The following is a 21,873-nucleotide window of genomic DNA, read 5'->3' as shown; positions in this document are numbered from 1 at the left end:
TACGGGCTGTTTTTCCAGTGTATCAGCAGAAGTTGCATAAAGCGCTGTGTTGCATAGGAAGCACTTCTTGGCTAATATCATGCTGCTTCAAATAAAACGCTTGCAATAAAACCTGTTTTTTCGCAGCAATTTATTGACACGGGATCAAAAGTCACGTGAGCTGTCTCGCTGTTATTAAAGCCAGACATTTTTCTAATTTTGAGCTTAAACAGGAAACGGTAACCTGGGGATTTATGAGTTTTTTTCTGCACATATACTACCATAGACAGACATCAAAGATCTGATGTGGTTAAGTTTCCCTGCCACAGCTGCACTGATGTGTTTGCTGTCAACACAGCTAAAAGCAGTGCAGAAATGAGAATGAAAATTGGCTTCTTGCACACACAGAATAACCTTATCAACCTCATTCGCTGTCTTCTTTATCTATGTCTATTCATCTTCCAGCAGGAAGTCAGCAACTGTTCCACTGTGACACAGAAGGCTTTTGAAATCACAATTATCGAACTTGCACTGGATATATTCATCTTTTTTCTTTTTGTCATGATTCACCGAACTATTGAGAAACATTTTAACATTTCTTTGTAACATAACACACATCGCAACTTGTTTTTGTTGTTTTTGTTTTTTGAGTTCTCCCTTGTGGCTGACCACGCCGTAAAAGCCATTGACAGGACGGAAATGGACACCAATTTTCTCTGGATTTAGATCCAGCAAAACATGTGAAGAGTGCCACTGAGACGTGGGCAGAGGGCTCGAGCTGTCTGACCATCGTAGCCACCAAAACGTTTAAAGACACGAAATAACAATAATTGTGATGACTGTGGTCGCTTTAAAAAAAAATTAAAAAATGCAGCAACCAAACGTTATCCATACAATAAGGTTTTGATGTTTTCTGTAAGGTGTGTGGCAAAAATGTGCTGCTAAAACAATCTAACTTCTTTAAAAATATATCAATCCTCAAGAAGATTAAAGTGTAAACTCAATCGCAGTTTACGTTTGAATTCTGATGATGCTCTAATCATCTCAAGAGAGGACCTGTGAGAGCACCATAGGCCATGTGACATGTGATAAACACCAGGAATTTTCTAGTGAAATACTGTGCAATCTTGGACTTCCCTACTTGGGTTTCTCTTGGCTGCATTTGTTTTCACTGGAACACCCTTTATCATTTCGATTATGAGCTCAGTGTTTGTGCAACACTGCCAACTCCTCTACCCAGTCCCACAAGAAAACATAAAGCATTACTCCCACTCTAAATTTAGATATCCATCCTGGCTTAAAACGCCATGGATATTCCTTGGTTTTAGCCATCTAGCATGACATTTAGCTTTAGTCAGCCTCCTGCAGAACAAACAATGGCTTTGTGGGAGAGGGGAGAGTTTAAGCAAACACTTGGGGTTAGGTCAGCAGGTGGTGCAGAGTAAACAGGACAACAATGCACAGCTCTGATTCTCAGTGAATAGGTGTCATTCCTATATTTACTTACCGTTTCTCCCTTATTTTTTTTGCGTAAATACCATCGTGATACGTACAGTTCCAACACACAGTCCTTCCTGAGAGGATTCAAAGATACAAAATGTATTACTGCCAATACAAAATCATGTAAAAAAAAACGCATACATTCTAGGGATTCCTTTCTGTTATAAAAGTACAGGATAGCTCAAATACAATGAGCCTTACTGTAGGTTTCTTGAGTAACAAGACGTGTCACCATTTGCATGTTAAATTAAGGTCTGTGAAAGAACTGTTTCCACAGCCAGATCTGGTGGGCATAACACAAAGCTTCAGTCTTCCCTTACATCAATACCTCCTTTTGTGTCAGCAGCAAGCCAGAGCGAAGAGGTCTTTAAAAAAATTTAGAAGTACTGAATGGGTCGCTCCATTTGTCCCACTCTGCTGGCTTCGCTCCAAATACAGAGTAAGTGCCTTTCTACTGCCACTATTAGTCACAATAAAACAGGCATTACAGTTTAGGGCTAAAAGGAGCAGAAGGAGCATTTACCAATTTGATGTTGATGCATTTACCAATTATAGATGAATCTCCAGCCTCAACTGTGTAATAACAGGCCTTTGCTTTTTTTGACGTAACAGATGCCATGAGAGCACTGACCATGTGATGCTGTTGCGTGGTTGCCACAGATTAAAGGATCCAATAAAGTAAAACATGTCTGCCAGTAGACCAGAATCACCACCGGAAGTATCCATTTTTACTCGCAGGAAATGATGGTGGAGAAACTGAACCGCAGCCATTCCGAAAATCCAAATTGTGGCCTTTTATTCCCACCTTTTTCCCTCACTTTGGAGAAGCTGCAGACATAAAGAATCATTTGTATTACTCATTGCGTATCATGCACCACTAACCGAGGAACGGAGACCGTTTATTTTCAGTATAAGTGGAACAATAATTACAGACTGTCGCGCCCCATTGTGGCATTTGGGATTTGGAGTTGTCATAGCAAACATTATTATACTGTGATAATTTTAATATAGGTCAGTGATGAAAATAGAGCTTTGGGTTGTATTAATGATACGATTTTGGCCACATTAGACCACAAACCGCAGTGCTAAAAATAACAATGAATGCACCCCTATACTGTGTGCCATGCCGCAGTAGGCCAGTGTGTTGCGCATAAAAGAGGTTCATATGGTCATTTGTCAAGTCAACACTCAACATTTGTATATGGCCAGAATTGTAATTTAAGAATTAGAAAAACTTGCGTTATGTTGCAGTGGTGTTAACTAATGTTAGCATGCTAACCAACTAGCCTGGCCTGACCTGTCTCGTAATACCACTTGAGACTGTATTTAGTGGACACCTGTCAAATCTATGTCCATAAAAAAATAGGGGGCAGCATATCACCAGAGTAACTGCTAACTGCTGCTCACCATAGATCTGTCAGCTAGTTAGCTGCATAGCTAGCTGTCTTAACTGCTCACTCTGCTCTTACTGGGAGTTCAGAGCACCAGGGGAGAGTTGGCGTCATTTAGACCCCTTAGCTCAGCAGCTTTAGACTGCCCAGAAGAGGAGCGGGGAATGCTGGCAGAATGGGCACCAGAACGGGAGCCGGATGAGTCGGCAACACAGAAGTCTTTCAGTGAACACTGCCTTAATGGGACTGAACACGCCTCCAAGCTTCAATAGACGCAAGTATGACAACAGGGAATACAGTACCAGGGCAATATATAGCAACCCCAACTAGGACTCTGACTCCAGGGACGACCAAGGCAAAGCAGGGACAGGAGACTTGTGAAGTGGAAGAGGAGAGGGAGGTCACCCACCTCTGTTGGCCTGACCTATACTATCAGACTGCTACCTCTTGAGATAGAAAGTGGTATTATGAGACGAGGACAGACTTGGGTTAGCTGGTTAGCATGCTAACTTTAGTACATATCTCTGCACATAAAATATACATGTCTGACATAACGTCAAAACTGGAATTTCTTCACATTCTGTTGATAATTTAAGTTAATTCTTTTTATTGTTTTGAACAAAAACAGTCACCATTTGCAGCTTTAGATAGTTGTAAGTGATGATGAAAAGAATTCAAACCGCCAGCCAGAGGTATTTCTAACACATTCAGTAAAATTCAGTCCAACAATGCATCCATATATATATACACACACAACAGACAGACGATTAAATCCTTCATGGTTTTCTTCTCCCTCTGTCTTTTGTCTTGTTTCTATCTCTGCCATCTCTAAATATACATCTTATAAAACCGTGAGAAGAGTATGCACTGCAGAAAAACAAGTCAGCCCTTTCCACAGCAGCCACTCACTCTCTTTGATTGCAGCAGCAGGAAGAGAATATTTTCATACCTTTGCACCTCAGCCATTTCTCATACACAGAGCTGCTCTATTTCTAGTGCACAGGGCTGTGGTCTTATACGGATGGTGGGTGCAGATAAAAGTACGGGTAAAATTCCCCTCAGAGAAAAACACGTTATATAAAGAGGCCACGGCGTCTAACAAGCTAACATTTACCTTCTCTTATTGCAAGATTCTTATCAAAAAAATGAGGTCTGTTCCCCAAAGGGCACCTAAATTATGTGCCCACACTGTTCCCATCCCAAGAACAGGTTCTGTCTCTGCCAGTGTGTTAATCAAGCTGGAATACAGTACAATAGTTTAATACAATAGAATGTCTTATAGGATTTGTAGTATACGAAATAGAAAACCTTCATATAACCACAATTGCTGTCTTGTTCCTTTGTAATCTCATACTTTTCTAAACAGACAAAGAGTTAAGACCCATTTCTTTTGGCTTTGTAGTTATTGCATTCTGGTTTTGTTCTGCTGCCCAGCGTGCCATAAATATAATCTAGAAGTGTAAATTGAGGCTCTACTATCCCAAATTTGCTTGGCCAGGACACAGAACCCTATGGGCCCTGACACACAATGCTGACGATCGATGTCAGCACAATCGGTGAGCGTCTGTAGCCCTAGCTGTTGTGGTGTGTGCTGCACCGTTGGCACTAGTCGGCTCTTGCCAGCTGCTTTATGGCCAGTTGAACATGTTGCAAAGTGAATCAGTGCATGAGGAGAGAAACTTAAACAGAGAGGGAAAATCCTCTCAACCTGTCGTATTATCCGTGATTTCATCCATTTAGCACGGTTGCTTCCTTGTGGTTTTACAAATTTGAGTGACAGACTACCATTAATTACACAGAAGCTACTTATTTGCATTTAATACAAATTAAACATACATGCAATAAACACCTCCACTTCACTGTTGTGGCATGTTTTGCACTATGTTGTGATATAACCAAGACTAACCTGAACTTAAGCTGAAGCCAAAATTATACATATTGATTAACTGACATCTTTGCGATTCAGTTAGTTATTCCACACAACTAAATGAGGCAGAAAGCCAATCCAGTGGATATACCTAGCTTAACTCCTGCTAAGGTTAAGTACCTTGAAAGATCTTAGTAGCTATTAGAAGATGACGCAAAAGCCCAGTGCAGTGGTGGTTTCTATGGCTATGTCACTTTTTTGGTAAACCCAAAAATTAACCTTAAAAATATAAAAGCATTATAACCTTTCAATCTGTTATACAGTTTCTCAGGCAGCCTGAAAACAGTCATTGCTCCCTGCCTTTGAAGGGCACTACAGAAAAATGCTGTTTTTTGTTGCCGCGCACCTGCGTGTCCCGGCGAGGACAGGTTCAGGTGTGCATACTTTTAGACAAAGAACAGAGAAGACTTATATTATAGTCGGGCAGGACAAACTGAACGGGTGCTGCACATACCGCACAGGACAACCACCGCTGGCCTCACAGCAACATCGCCTGCAGCTACACAAACATCTGTGTAGCACTAGAATATGCAGAACAGGTGGTGAGGCCGAGACCCTTCATTAATGCCCGATGACAGATAAGCAGCAGCTGATTGGACTGAAGCTTCTCTTCTCATGACTGACAATGTATGGTCTTGTTGTTACACTAAATATGCACTTAAAAAGATTTGGGGTTCCAGAGCTGCTAGGTTATTGGTTCATTTGGAGTTCCACAAAAAAAAGCTATTGCTCAAATGCCAAACACATTTGAAAAACGTAACTGCAGTGTGTCTTTCCAGAAATCATGACCTCAATACTCAAGATAATTCACAGACAGCTGTGAGCAGTTTCATGTAGGAACTATTTTCATTTTTACCGAAACCCATCGTATCACCATGCAGAAGTACATGTAAGAATGCATCTACTCGTGGACGAGAGACAAGCTAAGTGAGCTAAATGTCATTACAGCTCAGTAGAGGAGGAAGCCATTAATGTTTAAATCAATCGCTGTCATGAGCACAAGCCTCTTGTCCGTGAGCGGTTGCACTTTTTCTTCCGTACGGTGGCGAGTGTAGTTTGGTAGAAAGAAATTATCTCCTACATTTATCTGATCACATCAAGGTCTGTGGATTGTCTTGAGTAACCAGGTCATGATTTCTGGAAACACATTGCTGTTGAGTGTTCGCAATTCACTTTCTTGAACTTTTAGCACCACAAGCCAAGTACCATCTTGTTGCATTATTTCCATGAGAAGGTAGACATCTCTTTGGCTGAGTATGCCAAGACTCAGCAACTCTAAAAAACACTCAGATATGAAGGGTGAACTGTCCTTTTAAGTGACTTACACTTTTCACATTTCTGCACACTCATCTAGAGCGGTTTGTGGCTCAGTCTCTTGCTCAAGGACACTTCTACATTTTGACAGAAGGAGAAAAGCATCAAACCACCAACTAAATTGCTTACTCACTCCATCACCAGAGCTTCAGCTGCCCTTGCGCCCCTTTTCCCCTCTCTCAGCCACCTTGGTCCTTTTTCAGTTTGCGCAGGAAGGAGGCCCCCGCGAGGGGAGAGGCACACCTCTCTTTACTTTTCCAAAGGGCAGGAACTCAGCTTTGAAGATGTTGGAACACCTAGTTTCTTGTATTTAACTTTTGGGAATTCTGGTTAAATAAACACTGACTTAGAGACACACTCCAGTTTTACGTCATCAGGATTAGTCTGAAATGCACTTCACAGAGTTGGAACACAACATGTCAGCTTTGTTGAAAAGTAATCAATTTCTTTAAAATGGATTTGCTGTGACATTATTTTTATGCAGCACATATGATAAATTAGGAGATTTGTGGTTAAATTGCTACATAAAAAATCTGGACAAAGTGTCAGTCAGTACCCACGGCCAGCTTGGGCCTCTCACATGGCTCGTAAATGACCAGTTGCTCACACAGATGCTGCTAATCAAAACCTCTGGCAGACTGACGTGTAACCCAGTACCCGATTATCTGATGGCAGCGAGCTCGAAGCAGAGGGAGCTGCGACCGTGGCTCCGAGGGCCCCGCCAGCTGGGTCACATCGCCGGCGTTCAGCTAAAAAGAAAGATAACATGACGTGATTGTGGTGACTGGAGCCAAGTTGGATTTCATTATAAACACACAAATGATTATTTACTGACCTCACAGGCATTGAGTCACTTCATTGATCCTGAGGGTCTTTTAGGCAACCAGTAGCGTATACTAGACATAGTTCAACAATAATACTATAAAGACTAATGCAGAGCAATTATTATTATTAACCTGAATTATATAAATTAAATCCAAATTTAGGAATAATGAATCAACTAATACAAGAGCAGATTGTATGTCTGTCATATTGTATATCACCTGTTTTGATCATCGGTTAATCATTACAGCTTCTTAAATGTGAGGATTTGCTGCTTTTCTTTGTCATTTATAATTCTAAATGAAGGGTCTTTGGGTTTTGGGCTGTTGGTTTGAAAAAAGAAAGTGATTTAAAGACATCTCTGGAAAATTATGATGAGCCCACGACTTTACGGACTAAACAGTTAATCATGAAAATAACCAGCAGAGTAATTGATAAATAAAATAATCTGTAGTTGCAGCCCTGTCTTTATCATTAAGTTCAATATGGTCTCTCACAGTTATCTTATTTCATGTACGGTAGTTTTACATGTGCCATACTTATGGAGCTGAAATAATTAATTTTGTTTTTAATTTAATGTCGTTTGCATGCAAATTCTATTATGTATAATGATTAAAGATGATCAATTATTATATAATCGAAATACTTTTGTTGTATATACAGTATGTGATACATGTAAAAATGTATATATACAGTAAAGGATTTAGTTTTTATGCAATGTAATATAATTTACAATGTGCAGCAAGTATGGACATAAAAAAAAATTAACCTTTGTTCTGGTTTCTGTATGTGAACAAGTTATCAAATGAAACAGCTAATAAAACTTGAATATGTTCTGCTGTATAAACATTTAAAAAATGTTGTCTTGTTTGTTTTGGAGTTTTGCAAAGGGTTGTCTTGGTTACATCTCTTTCAGAGTTACTTTAATGGCATTAAGTTTCAGTTTTTGGGAGAAGCACAGCAGAGAAACAACGAGAAAATACCAAAAATTATTAAATATTGATTGATAGTACAGTTGATTGGACATAATTTACAGAAATCATTAAAATGGCATGATGAAAACAAAGATAAAACATACAATATGGGCCAAGTGACTGCCTTTACAGACTCCTCACTGGGAGAAACCAAAGCGAGCTCTTTAAAGGCAGAATTGCACCTCATAAAGAAAGATAATTCATATGTTTGTGTTTTGACTTGCACGTCAAACTGAGCAGAGTAAACACCCATTGAGAGCCCCACAGCACAACTGCAGCCCTCAAAACTGCCTCCAAACTCCCAGTTTATGTGCAAACTTTAAATACAAGCGCAATCTCCAACCTTCAATTTAGCTTTTCACGTAAAAGTGGCCCCTGGTTTTACAAAGTCAGTGATTTGAGAACCAAAATACAGAAACAGCTTTGAGAGAGTGACAAACCCCCAGTTCTATATACAACACAGTCTGGCTGGCTCGGGCGACATGCTAACAATTTACCAGAGAGACCACCGGAGGAAACCAGAGACACATGTAAAAACTAAACACACTAAACGTTTCTAAAAGCGTTTCTACTTGGGAATCACTGAGAAGGATCTTGTAAAATTCAAATATACAGATGGCCTTCCTTCTGTTTGAAAAGGGAATGTGAGCAGAACCTCAGACTCCCAGTGGAGTTACAGTATTTGTCTAGTCACCCTTTGTCCCTGTAGAGGTCAGTGTGCTCCAACATACAGCACTCGCGACTTTCTCTTCTTTCCAGCAGCAGCACAATGATTCATGCCCCCTCATTACTCTCACTAACATATATTCTTAACTTCTTTGAGCCTCTCTGTGTGACATCATGTTGATCTCCCCTCCGGCAGCTTTTATAGTCTCACAGCCTTTGCTCATGCTCCGCTATACTGTGCTGACAGATATATGGGAAACCATGAATTGACTCCACAAGCTTGTAAACACTTTTACTATTAAGAAAAAACCCCAGAAAACATTTGATGTCGCCGTTACCCCTTACCCCTCTTCAGTCTAAAGCTTGATTGCGTGACGGGGCCGGGAGCGCTTCCTGCTAATTCTGATGTCCCCTTGAATTTTCTGATGTGATAAGTTTTCACAATGGCAGCCGCTACAACTACTCCAAGTCTTAATTGTGAGCCGAAATTGTCACGGGCTTCCCTGTCTGGACCATCTGCATGGTTTCTACTATGATTGCTTCCTGATTTTCTATAGCAAGGAAGTGTGAGGAATTACCTCTTCAAAGGGATGTGTGCCCCACCAGCACTAATCCCCAGTTAATGGCCAGTAGAAGCAACAGACCCCAACAACCTCACATCCTGCAGAGGTTTCATGTACATAATTTCTTCGCCAGGTTAACAGAGAACAAGTCCCGCCATCATAATTGCAGCAAGACGAGATCTATATCCTCCTGATGTGGAGGGACAGTCAGAACCTCATTTAAAAAACAAGTCATTTTAAAAGCTGCATCTGAACTTGCTTTTTCAGACAGGGTTGTTACACAACACCTCTTTAACTGTGTTTAAACATCAACAAAGCCAATAAAAAAAAGGCTGTAGTGGTAATTAATACCACTTTCTTTGTGGTAAGGCAAAAGCTGTTAGGGTGGTTTGTTCCAGTGGCTCTGAGAAACAAGCACAGCTCTCCCTGGTGGCCTCGAGCTGAACCATCAGACCGTAATTGGACTCACAACCCTCCAATTTACAGAATTAAGGAGAGACATCAGCCTGTCTTATTCCGCTGATTTGTGCTCAGAACAAATGCTTTTTTACGACTCCAGGACTCAAAGGCTGGGAGATTCTGAAATGTAGGCTCACTCCTACAAGTTTAAAATTCATTGATATTTAATAGGAGTTTTGCATAGATCATTTAAAGGGTTTCCCATTTTGCGGTGGAGTATTGACGCATGGATTTCTTTGCAGCAATAAAGGACCCCAATTAACGCTTTAGCGCTTCAAAGTCAAATATTTACACTAATACAAGCACAATTAATTGGTGAAACATGGATGTTGCTGCTGCACACATGTAGAACAGATGCCACTGAGCCTTGGGGAAGCGCAAACACTTCACTTTCACGTCGCTGATCTCTCTGGCTGCTTTTGCAATGATTTAGCATTTGTTCAAATTATTCAGACATCACAGTTTGCGCCATGTGACCTGTCAGCACTCGTTACGGAGAGGCTGAGGCTGAGGCAGTCTGACACACCGAGGCCACTGTAAGTGTTTGGAAACGCCGGTGTTTTCATGCAGATTTGTGCAAATTCAAGGCAACGTGTTAAGAAAATGCTCGTTAAGGTTGATAATTGTGGCTTGAACATCGTATTATATCAAATTCAGGCTTGGTTACATGATAAAAATGAGCTGTTGGAATATTTCAACAGCCTTCATGCTTTCAAATGTGTGAGTTATTTATTAATGTGTACAGATGAAGACTGTGTTGATTGTAGTTATACTACAGAGAGTAATTTCTCTGAGGTTGCAAACTCTTGGATTGGTCATTTCTGGATTATTTGTTCTCCTCTTCCAATATTTATATCCTCCGTGATGGATATCAAGACAGTTTTCAGCTAATGGTTGAAGATATCACACCCGAGCTCAACGAGGAGACTGTCCATTGGTTGAACCGCAAAACGTTGAATCTTTAATCGCCTCACCTTTTGGCTAATTCATAATTTAGTGAAGTGGGAGTGAAGCGTTTAGCTTTTCCTGGCTATGGCCCGCTAAGTGAAATGGTGTGGAAAGTGTGAGGTCATTAACCTGTTACAGGTATGTTCTCTCCTAATATTGGGGATAATGTATTCCAGCCGAGTGTGACAAAAAAGGGGGAGAACTCGTTCACAGGTAGGCGCCAGCAATTCGTTTTTAGCAAACTTCATTTTAGAACATTAGGTTATGAAAAGTTAATATCGTTTTAATCAGGAGAGATATCCCCTCATATCTGGGCGAGATTTCCACTCTGCTGCTTGTCGACAGATAGAGGAAGAGTACAAGATAGTTTCCCATCATGCTCCTTTGCATATCACACTGTGCTCATTTATAGCACTGAATTCTAAACATCACCATTATTTCTTTGTCACTTGTCACTTAAATATTCATCTTAAGGTAAGATTCCCTTCAAGAACATTTGCAAAACTGCGTATAAGTGACAAGTCCCTTCAATACAATACATTTCTTAACCTTTGTTGGAATTGTTTTACATTTTCATTAACATTTTGTGTTGTTGTCTGGTCTATAAAATGTCAGAAAATGTGTTGATCAGTGTTCTCAAAGCCCAAGACGACGTCCTCAAATATGTTGCTTTGCCAGCAACCCAAAACGTTCCATTTACAGTCAAAGAGGAGTAAAGAAACCATAAATATTCACATTTACCAGGCTGGAATTAAAGATTAATTGACTAGTGAAATAATTGCTGATTAATCTGTTAATTGACAATTGGCTGATTAATCCTTGCAGCTGTAAAGAAAATTGCTATAAAACAGAATTACTGAAGCTTTCGTTTTAAATGTTCAAAGAGATTTGTCAGCAAAACAGTGGAAAACACAATAACCGCTTTAAACATAGGCGTAGATTTCAGGAGGGACGGCGGAGACAGGTCCCCCTCCCTATTACAACATGAAAGTAGCAGATGACTTCTGTTCTTCACAAACCGCCCTGCCTGAGAGCCTCACTACATTATACCCCCTCATATTTCGAATTGTTACCTGCTGACTGAATTCTGCTTTTCCTTTACATAAAAAAGACATTTCTGCCAGAAACTGATGCAAAACTGGAGCATAAAAAGCACTGAAACGAAGCGTTTGACGCTCAAACCCTGTTTGACCCTCACTTAACATGCATGTCTTCCCGCAATGTTGAGACGAACCTACAGCCTTGGCAGTCACATCTGTTTGATCATTTTAGATGTGACATACTTCCATTTTCCATATCCGATTGAAAAGATCTTCATATTCATTCCCTCTTCCCTTTCCTTATCCTTTTATATTTCTGTCATCTTGTCCTTTTAGCTTTAATTCTTCATTAAACAGATCAATAGATGGATTTAGGGATCTATTGTTTGCTCACATACAGTAACTCTGAAACCAACTCAATCATTGATCATTTGTACTGTGTACATTTAATTCATATCAGATTCATGTTAGGTACTTTTTTGCTTGACTAATCTCAGTTTTTTATTTGTTCTATTTGAGTAATCGCATATTATTTGGCCTTTCAGTTGTATTTTGGTTCCAACCTACCATCATTTATATGTGTCCTAGCTGCTGTAACACAATTTCTTTAGGATGAACAATTACTCTATTTATCCATATCAATTACACTTTTACATGTGGCACATAATGCACTGTATCATATTTTACTTTGCATCCGTTCCTTGACTCGGACCCTACATCTCAATGCACCTAATGCTTGCTGATGCTCTGTCTGACTCGATGCAGACGAGGCCATAACTCCTGATGTTTATCGATCCTTCAGCCTCTGTTGAATTTATTTCTACAAGTCTATACAAATCTGTTTCTGTGCAGCCTATTGTACCAGAGGGGTTAATGTATTATACAAAGTGTTCAGATCAGGGATTAGATTTTCCCCCAATTCCATCAGTCAATTCTCGGTGCTCTCCAGGGCATTCATCATTTTGACAGTTGCAGATAAGGCAATTATTTTCCTCGAGCAACTACAAAATGTAGACAAGTGCTTCTGTGACAGTGTGTCTGTTTGAGGGGGAACACAAATATTATTCCACCAGTCACTGATGGCACATATTGCTCGCTACAAAGCGATATCCTCTGTAACACAAAGGAAACAGATGTTATGAGCATTTCTGCATCCTAATGCACTTCAGCGTTTCATCTTTTTACAGTGAATTGAAGCTCCCATACTGCGATTCAATAAGATGTCTTAACAAATGGATTGCAATCAAGGCCGCTTTCTGCAGCTGGATTAAATATTTACTCAGTAATACGGGCCATGATTGTTTTTATGGCATTACACAGATGTGCTAATTGTCATTTAAATACCAATTTGATGTATTTTTCTTTGTCTCTTCTGAAAATCAGCCTGAGAGCAGCTGCAAGAAAAAACTGTAATCTAATATTACTGCATTATGTGCAATATTTTTTAGTGTAACACAAAATAAATTAACATGAACATGTATAAAAATGGAAGTGTAAAATCTGCATACTAAATGCGCAGGCTTCACAACCACAGTGGAATAAAATAGTGTGCCTTCTCACATACACTATAATAAAAAACTGAGTATTAGCATATCGTTTTACTACATTTTGAGCACGATATTCATATAAAAGCACACAGCGACCACGCTACTGTCCTGAGATCTGTTCCCTCAGCATGACCGTACACATATACTTAAGCTGTATCACTTCAAATAAGTCCTGTATGAAGCAGAGAGCTGCCGGCTGCAGGACTGCCTGCGATCTCCTCTACAAACCCCTGGGGGGCAGCAGAAGACCTTAATTTCTACACTGGTGTGGCTGCTTACTGCTGACTTACAGCAACTGTCACCTAATGCTGAGGCTCAAGTCAGGACACGATTCAGGCGGCTGATAAATCCGTCCAAAAGAAACAATAAAGTTTGCTCTTACAAACAAACAAGTAAAGATTTCATAGAAACTTCCTTTTTTCCTCCATCTGTCTTTGTCAGATGTCAAAGACTTAAATAGTACTTACAGACACAGTTGTGACTAACGGCAAATGTTCAGAACTGTATACTGTTTTTATATCACATCCCAATTACCAAAAATCTGCTTTAGTTATGTAGCAAACCTAATGTATAGAATAGAGATCATAGTGAAACGGCAAAGAATACGTATCTGCTGGCAGTCACCACACAGACAGACATTAATGAGTGTGATTGTTAGATTTCAAATGCTAAATAAAAGCATATTAATCAAGAATGACACAACTAAAATTCAGAGATATGAAGAAAAACATCCTGAATTCCTATTTTCCTAATCTTTGACCCAAAAAAATGTGATGTGAAGCCATAATTCCTTTGATATGACTATTCTAAGTGTGTATTTTGCCAGATTTTGAGTGGACGACATTGTAGCCTGAACCTCAGAGTTAATAAAAGTGAGAGAGAGCGGAGGCAGAGCAGGGGGATGACGTTAGGCTGAGCTCAGGTCTGTCATCGGATCAAAGTGGGAACTTGTTCTCCCATCGCTGTCAGCACGTTTTAATGATCGTTGAGCCGGGCCAAGCTGTTCCTCCCTAAAAACTTTCCCATACCAAGTGTCTGATAGATTCATAGCTTAATCATTAACTTGCACTTAATTCGTCTGGAGCAACATTAAGCTCAAATTACAAGGGGATTTTGGCAAAAGGGTCAGTTTCATAAAGCAGCCAGCCCTGGACCTTTTCCTGCTAGAAATAACGGAATAAAGTAAGTAACTTCATGAAAGAAATAAAAAACATCAACCCGTTTTAGCCTTAATCTGCTCATTTTGTGGTAAGTATTTGACCAAACAAATATATCTCACTACAATAAAACTTCAGCCTTTAAAAGAAAAAAAAAAAACAGAAGTAAAAGAATAAAAGATGGATGTGTAGTGTCTACGTAAAACACCACCCTTGAATGTGAGTCATTGACAATCATTTTGTAATTGTTCATATAAAAATATAATTGTCCATCTCTTCAAGATTAGGGGCTAAATTATATCCAGTTGTATGTCTGACTAACAGTTTCCTCTTGCACACTGAACTTAATAGACAGTTTCAAAGAGATTATTGCCCAATGGCATAAAAAAAAAAAAAAAAAAAAAAAAAAAAAAAAAAAAAACAGTGATTAATTCTTCACTTCGGCAGAAAAACTCATTTTGTGATTTGAATAATTATAAAATGGCCTCCTGAAATAAAATATACGATTTATGCACTTTTCTTTCTCTTAAACTACTATCCTCAGTTCACAAACATAATATAATCCTCTATAGATGTAGAAACCGTGACTCTTTTCTTGCAGGAATTTAGAGCAAAACAGTTAAAAGGATGGTAACTGGGCAAAAAAAAAAAAAAAAAAGACTCAAATAACAAAAACAGTGTCATTAGTGGACTGACAAAGGTTTCATGAGGCCGTCTGAGCTGAGCTGCTGTGACAATAAATCAAAAGCAGAAAGAAGGCCGAGGCCTTTATGGGGAGCACCACCCATATATTGACTGCACATCATAGCAGCCCTCCTGTTGTAGGCTGGATTATAAATCCCATTTCTAAAAGATATATGGGACTTCTGATGTGTCAGACCTGCCTTTTCTTCAACCTAACCACATGTTTGACTTTTTCTTCTCACATTACAATCACATTATTCTCAAAACACTTTCAAAGTTGACTTTTAAAAAAAGTACTTGAAATGTATATTTATATGTACTTTTTTCCCATACAAAGCCAACAACGTTGGTACTATTTGGATAAGCAATGTGCCAGTAAGATACACCCATAAAATCTACAGACTTTAAATGATCTTACCCCTTTTTGTCTCAAAGTGTCCTGCCCGTCTGTACGTCTGACGGGACGTATGGTGCATGTAATGAATGAGATGGCTGTGTAGGCCTCTATAGGGCTGAAAAGTAGTTTCAGGGAGAGAAAAAGAGAAAGAGAGAGAGAGAGAGAAAGAGAGAAAAAGATCAGCCAACAGATGAGAAGAGGAGAATCCAAGCTGAACCGGGGATCAGCCCCTTCAAACTGTCCCAAAGCAGACTTCCGTCCGGCTCTCATCTCACAGCTGCCAGGTAACAACATGTAGATTTACCATGTTAAGGGTCTCTGAGTACAGACCAAATGTGTCTCTTGCATCAGGTATTGGCAACTAGAGACGGAAACAGTGAAGAGCTGGACGTTGATATCAAGTAGTAGGTCATATTATTATTTTTCTTTGATAAAAGGATAAACCTGAATGAATGGGTGAAGGAACATGATAAATACATGTGCTTTCAAACGGGACATTTGTGGTCTTTGAATGGTTTCACAAGTGTGAAAATTATGTAAATCTAAAAAAAAAAAGCACAAAAGAAGATGAAAAACAAAAAGAATTTTGACCAAAAAGTTGTAGACTGAAGCCCAAGCTTATATTGTCTATCATAAACACTTCACCAAAATCAAACGTACATTAGTTCCATTCTCCAGATCATAACTGTACATACACAAGACTGCATGTGGCCTTACATTTACAACCTCTCATTGTTACACATGTACAAGCTCAATAGTAAGGACTGAAGTTATCTGAGGTGGTTAAATCTTACAACTGAGAGATAAAAGTAAAATTTTGTCTTTTGAGCAATGACTACCAACACTTTTGAGGCTAGGACCAAGAAATATAACTAAAGGAAAAGCAAAAATATCCAAATTAATAGGCTTTTAAGATGATTTTCTCACATTGACTTGTTGGATGTCCTGCAGGCTGCAATACTTTCTGTAACTTCTCACCACCGAACTCCTGTAGGGCTAGAAGACACATTTTTTTTTGCAGACAAGAACACTTCGTGACACTAAATGAAATGACTCCACATTGTCTTTGCGTTGGGAAAAAATATTTACATTTCCACTGCATGGATTGTGCTGAAACTATTACTGTGTCTGGAGTGACTTATGGAACGTTTTACAGTCAGCGCTTAAGAGAACAAACACAAGTGCACACCTAAACGCAAATACATGCATGCACGCACATGACCATGCACATACACACACACACATACACCATCCTTTAGAACCATTGATTCTGTTTTGAATAGTGTGTTTTTCTCCCCAGTCTAGATAGTCTTGCTACTGCCCATGCTGTTAGTGCGCCAGGCATTTTCAAACTCTTTACATCCATTACATTCCACTAGGTAAATACCTAATGCTGGAAACATTTGTCAATGTGTGCGCCTGGCTGAACAGAATAGATTATTGGGGGCTGAGTAAAATACACTGCATTTTCCAAACAGCACTATGCCTGTGACATATTAAAAACTTCACACAAGACTCGCTGCAGTTTCCCCCTGCGCGGGGATATGTAATATTTCAAGGAAATAAAGCTTGCAAACAATAGTAAACATTCTTGGTAAAGAATAGGAATGTCAGTATTTCAGATAACACGAGCAGCGCAGCTATTTCTGCCCCTTTAGCAACAATATAGTACAGTACATCCAATTCTTAGACTGTCTTTACACATACTTTAAATGAGAGGGGTAATTACCAATACCCAATTTATTCAAAGGCAAAAGAACTATTTCCTGTAAAATCATTCCTCAACTGAATTACGCCTGAGTGTAATATGCAACTATTTATCCCCGGTATATTGAATTGTGACTGTTGGGCTCAGTTGGGCAGAGGCTTTTCTGATTCACCCGCATCTTTTACTGTAACAGGCAGAAGATTTTGCTCCAACAACACTTAAACCACACACAGACAACCTAATCTCGATAATCTCTCCTACTGGACTCTGATCATATTATTAAATGTCATCCTTGATCATTGTAATTATAACTGTTTAATGTAATTGCCTGTATAATTGCTTATTGTGTGTATGTTTTGTTCTTCAAATTTGTTTAGTTCGTTACGTACACCAATAAAAAAAAGATCTTCCTTGTTGGATCTCCCTCTGTTTTAAGATAAGTTACTAACTTACTACGTTTTTAAAACCCTTTAATGTCTTTCTTATATACTGCCTTGTGTCTCCTTGATATTCTTGTCTTAATGAACTTAAAAACTTGCCTTGCCTTCTTTTGCGTTTTCAAAGACATCCATCACTGACTCTCAGGTATTCATTGTTTACACTTTGGGAACAAAATGACCTAAATCTCTGGATTGCAGTAGGAGGCGATTTCTTCTCTTAAAACCAGGTCAGAGCAGAATTAGAGCGCTCTGTTGAGAAAAAAACATTGCATTCCTATCATCTATTCTAACGGAACTTGTTGAATTAACACAACATTCAAACTGTGATAACTGACTCATCTCGGAGGCTGAACACACCTAAATAGAAATGAGGTAAGGACCAGTGTGAGTCTCATTAATTGGATTAGCACGTCTCTAAAATGGCTGGTATGAATATGCATGGAGCTGTGGGAAGTCTCTGAAATGTGTGTTACGGGAAACATTGTTGATCTTTTTGTTCTAGTTTTTTTTTTTTTTTTTAATCTAAGTAGAACCAGATACACTTTCACACCTTAATATAGAAAAGTTTTTCACATTAAGGCGACAAAGTAAAGTATTGTCTCTTGTTTCCTGTAGGCAAAGCAAGTATATTGCACAATTCAGACTCAATGCAACTCAAAGTGCTTTACAAAGAACGAAGACATCAAAAAGCAAAATATTACAACAAGTTAAAAGTGGAAAAATAAGCTAAAATAGAATAGGTTTAAAAGAGACAATATAATGAAAGTTACAGTGCAGTTTAAGATATTGATAAAATTGCTTCAATAAAAAGCTGTGGCAAACAAAAAGGTCTTCAGCCTTGATTTAAAAGAAGCTGGAGTTGCAGCAAACCTGCAGTTTTCTGGGAGTTTGTTCCAGGTATGTGGTGCATAATAACTGAACGCTGCATCTCCATGTTTAGTTTTGACTCTAGGGACTGAAACGTATTAGTAATGAGGCATGTTGTTCATAAAGCTGCAACAATAGATTGATATGTTATTAACTAATGAATTAATCCCCAACTAGTCAAATAATCGATTTATCGGTTTCAGTTTTTATTTTCTGGGGGAAAAAAGAGTCCAAATTCTGTGATTTCATTCTTAAAAATCTTTATTTCATTATGACAGTAAACTGAATATCTTTGGGGGTTTGGACAAAATAAGACATTTGAGGACTTTGGGAAACACTGGTTGGTTTTCACCATTTTCTAACATTTGACGCCAAACAGGTAATAGCTTAATCAAGAAAATAATTGACAGATTAATTCACAATAACACAAATCTTGAGTTGTAGCCCTAGTTTTACATCAGTCTCTTAAACTTAAATTTTGCAGGTCCAGGCAGTATTTCTAACAAAATGTTATCATTTTCTACTAATTTAATGAAGGAATATAATTGAATTGAGTGAATACAATCTTGCATATGTAGCCTATTTTTTTTTGTCACTATCTGTGTACAGACAAAGATGCAGACTAAAAAGGACTGAACATTCTCTGCTGCTTCTGTAATATAACACATTTAGAGGCTTGTGCAGATTTGGCAATAACGTTTAAAATGCACACGATGTTTCCGGGCACTTCTTATTTGAGTGTGACTAAACATACTTTTATAGAAAAGCGGTCTCAGATGATATAAAAACTCAATAACACACATTTCTTTACATGCTTCTTCGCCATGCCTCTTTGATCTTCAGTAATTGATAGAGAATGGGACTCCTGTGGCAGACCCTCTTCAACAAAGATACACAATAAAGAGCAGGGACTAAGAGTGGACAGGGGTGATGTCGGGTCTCTTATTTGGGTGCGTTTCCATTCATTCCTTCAATATTCCATTCCTGGTTCTGCTTCATAGGTTTGTCTATTGTGGTGCGCTGAATGGGGGAGCGCAGAAGCGTCTCTGCTTCCGTTAATTAGAGCTTTTTGCGGCTTCCGCTCCTTGAGGAGTCAAAGTTTAAGCGGGGGGGAAAAAAAGCAACTCTCAGTCCTCTATTGTGGCTTCAAAGGCATGAAAAGGTATAGTTTACCAGTGGTTGGGGTGTAGGTGGCTGCGATGTTCGAGGGGCTGCGGCAAGGACAAACAGTGAAAAGTGAGATTTTTTCACCCTGGAAGACATTATGATACTGTTTTGGTTGTTTTAAGAAGCTTTTTTAGGCATTTAAGCAAGTATTTCTGCATCACATCTTGAGTTTAGAGTATTTCTTAAAAAGCTGGGTGATTGTGAAGAGCTGTATTTAGGTTGCTGAAGTTCATATGGAGTTAAAAGCAATGGGACATTCCAAGGACTATTATATGCATACTGATTGTGCAGGAACCCCGACTTGTCTTTACACATGAAATGACCAATTGTTCGTGCAGGCTTAAGTGATGCACGAGGCAAAAGAGGGGGAAAAAAAAAAGTCCTGGGGTCTGTAATGACATGTGGCTATGGGTGTCCTTTTATACCTTGAGATTCCCTTTGCCTCATTAGTTAACACACTTTCTTAGTTTTGAACAATACCTTAGCTTGAGTTCTCCCAGCAGAAATCCCCCCGCTCAGTCGATATTTCCAGGGCCTGCAGCAGAGTTTCAGAGAGAGGGCCCTTTTCCCCCCTGTCCTAACAGCTTTAATACTTGTAATTATCTCTTGCTGGGGGAGGCTGGAAATTGGATTAGGGTGGTGAGTCTCAGCTGAATGAATTACCTCCATCTCCCCACTTGGTGGGCCACACACTGATAAAGTGCGGAAAAACGGATTTGGATTCAGCCTTAGCATTCATGGCTTCCTTGTGGAAAAATGAAATTTTCCAACAGAAGGGGCCAGTGTGCCAGCAGTATCTGTCCACAGCATGTTTCATCTGCTCCTGCTCTTCTGGAAATGCAATTACCTGCGTTATCGGGGCCTAAATGGTGACAGTTTGGCAGGGGAGCAGTTCCACCTGCCAAAGGCATCATTCGACAGTGTTTTTGTTGCATCCAGTATTCTTTCAGTTTGAAATTATTCCCCCTTATTTCCACCTGTCAGAAGTGAAACAATCTGCTGATTTGTTCACAGGGAGGATGATACTGTTGGTGAAGGAAAGGAGAAGAAAAATTTGATTTAAAACCTTTACTCTAGTATTTGATTACGCCTGTTTGCCTATTTTCATCATGATTCGGCTTCTTCTTCATTTTATGTAACCATCCTGTCTCTGTCATATATTTCTGTACGTTTGATGAAGTAAAAACATAAAAAAAAACTCAGGTATAGCCGAATGTTTTGGAATAATTTTTAAAGAGCAGCGATCTAAAGCTGAGACTATCAGAAATACAGAGCAATAATCAACAGAAAAGAAAGAAACAGAACAGCCAATGATGATGTTATATTTCTGTAGTCTACCTCAGCCTTCACTTGAATGACTGCGCACACAGTAAAGGTTGATACTAAATTATTTAACAACATGAATTTGGCTAATGTTCTACATGTGTTGTTTCTCTCAAAGGAGAGAAGCAAAGCTCCTTCAGAGAGTCTATTAAAGCAATATGTGGGAAGGCTTGCCACTGTGGACAACTCACCTCCGATACATCACACAAAAAATGAGGTAAGTAATTAAACTGCTGGGTTTTACACTTCAAACAGTCAGAAGTTGGTGTAGACTTCATGTTCTGCGCACTGTTTTGAGATAAATTTAACAGATAAATGGCTCGAAATTGGGATTTTTTTACAAATCATCAAACACTTGCCTAAATGTTGTGTCTAAATGGAGCGAAAATTACCTCAGACCGAGCTGAACTAAAGAGATAACGCTCGGAGGATAAGTTAGACTTTCGCTTAATTTGGAGCGGAGCCAACTTTGTTTTCCCCGTTGTTCATTAAGTAGTGGCTTTAATTCGGTTTCATATTTAATTTCCCGCTGTGTCATTGTAAGGAAATCAGATCAAACAGAGGACAAACTAGCCCTACATACCCGGCGCTCACTATCAGACACCCCCCTCGTCTTTTCCACTTCCCATTCTTTTAACCCCCCACTGAGGACAATCCTTGAAGGTAGATAAAAAGAACAACAAAAGATAATTAAATCTAAAAAAGGAGGGAAAAATCTCTGCTTTCTCACTCAAACAGTTGGGGATAGATTTCAGCACAGTGAGGGTTTGGCTAATTTATACAAAGGCCTGATGGGAGTCCTTCAACATTTACACTCTGCCTGGGACATGGATGGGTGAAGAGAAATTATATTTGCCTCTAATTGTTATATGTTCCTATTTTTTACTGTCTTACCTTATCACACTTGCCAGGACAAATAAAACACACCTCATATGAATTTGTCCGATTGCAAGACCACCAAAAGCCAAATTCATAATAATGCATGATAAGATTATCAATT

The 21,873-nt window shown here is 39.1% G+C and overlaps 1 long non-coding RNA gene across 5 annotated transcripts in view; it reads right to left on the bottom strand.

Moving 5' to 3' along the window:
- Positions 1-6,396: 6,396 nt before the first annotated feature.
- Positions 6,397-21,873, bottom strand: part of LOC115570862 (uncharacterized) — a 67,985-nt gene continuing 52,508 nt past the window's right edge. For 2 of the 5 annotated variants that reach the window (XR_003981826.1, XR_003981821.1), the window contains one exon: positions 6,397-6,860. This is a non-coding gene — a long non-coding RNA (uncharacterized LOC115570862). Of the gene's footprint in view, positions 6,861-15,389; positions 15,484-16,295; positions 16,365-21,873 lie in introns of all 5 variants that reach the window. The other 3 variants (XR_003981822.1, XR_003981823.1, XR_003981825.1) reach the window with 3 other exon arrangements.

Source organism: Sparus aurata, chromosome 20 (genome assembly GCF_900880675.1).
Source record: "Sparus aurata chromosome 20, fSpaAur1.1, whole genome shotgun sequence".
NCBI classification, from domain to species: domain Eukaryota; kingdom Metazoa; phylum Chordata; class Actinopteri; order Spariformes; family Sparidae; genus Sparus; species Sparus aurata.
This window is presented reverse-complemented; position numbering and strand designations above follow the sequence as displayed.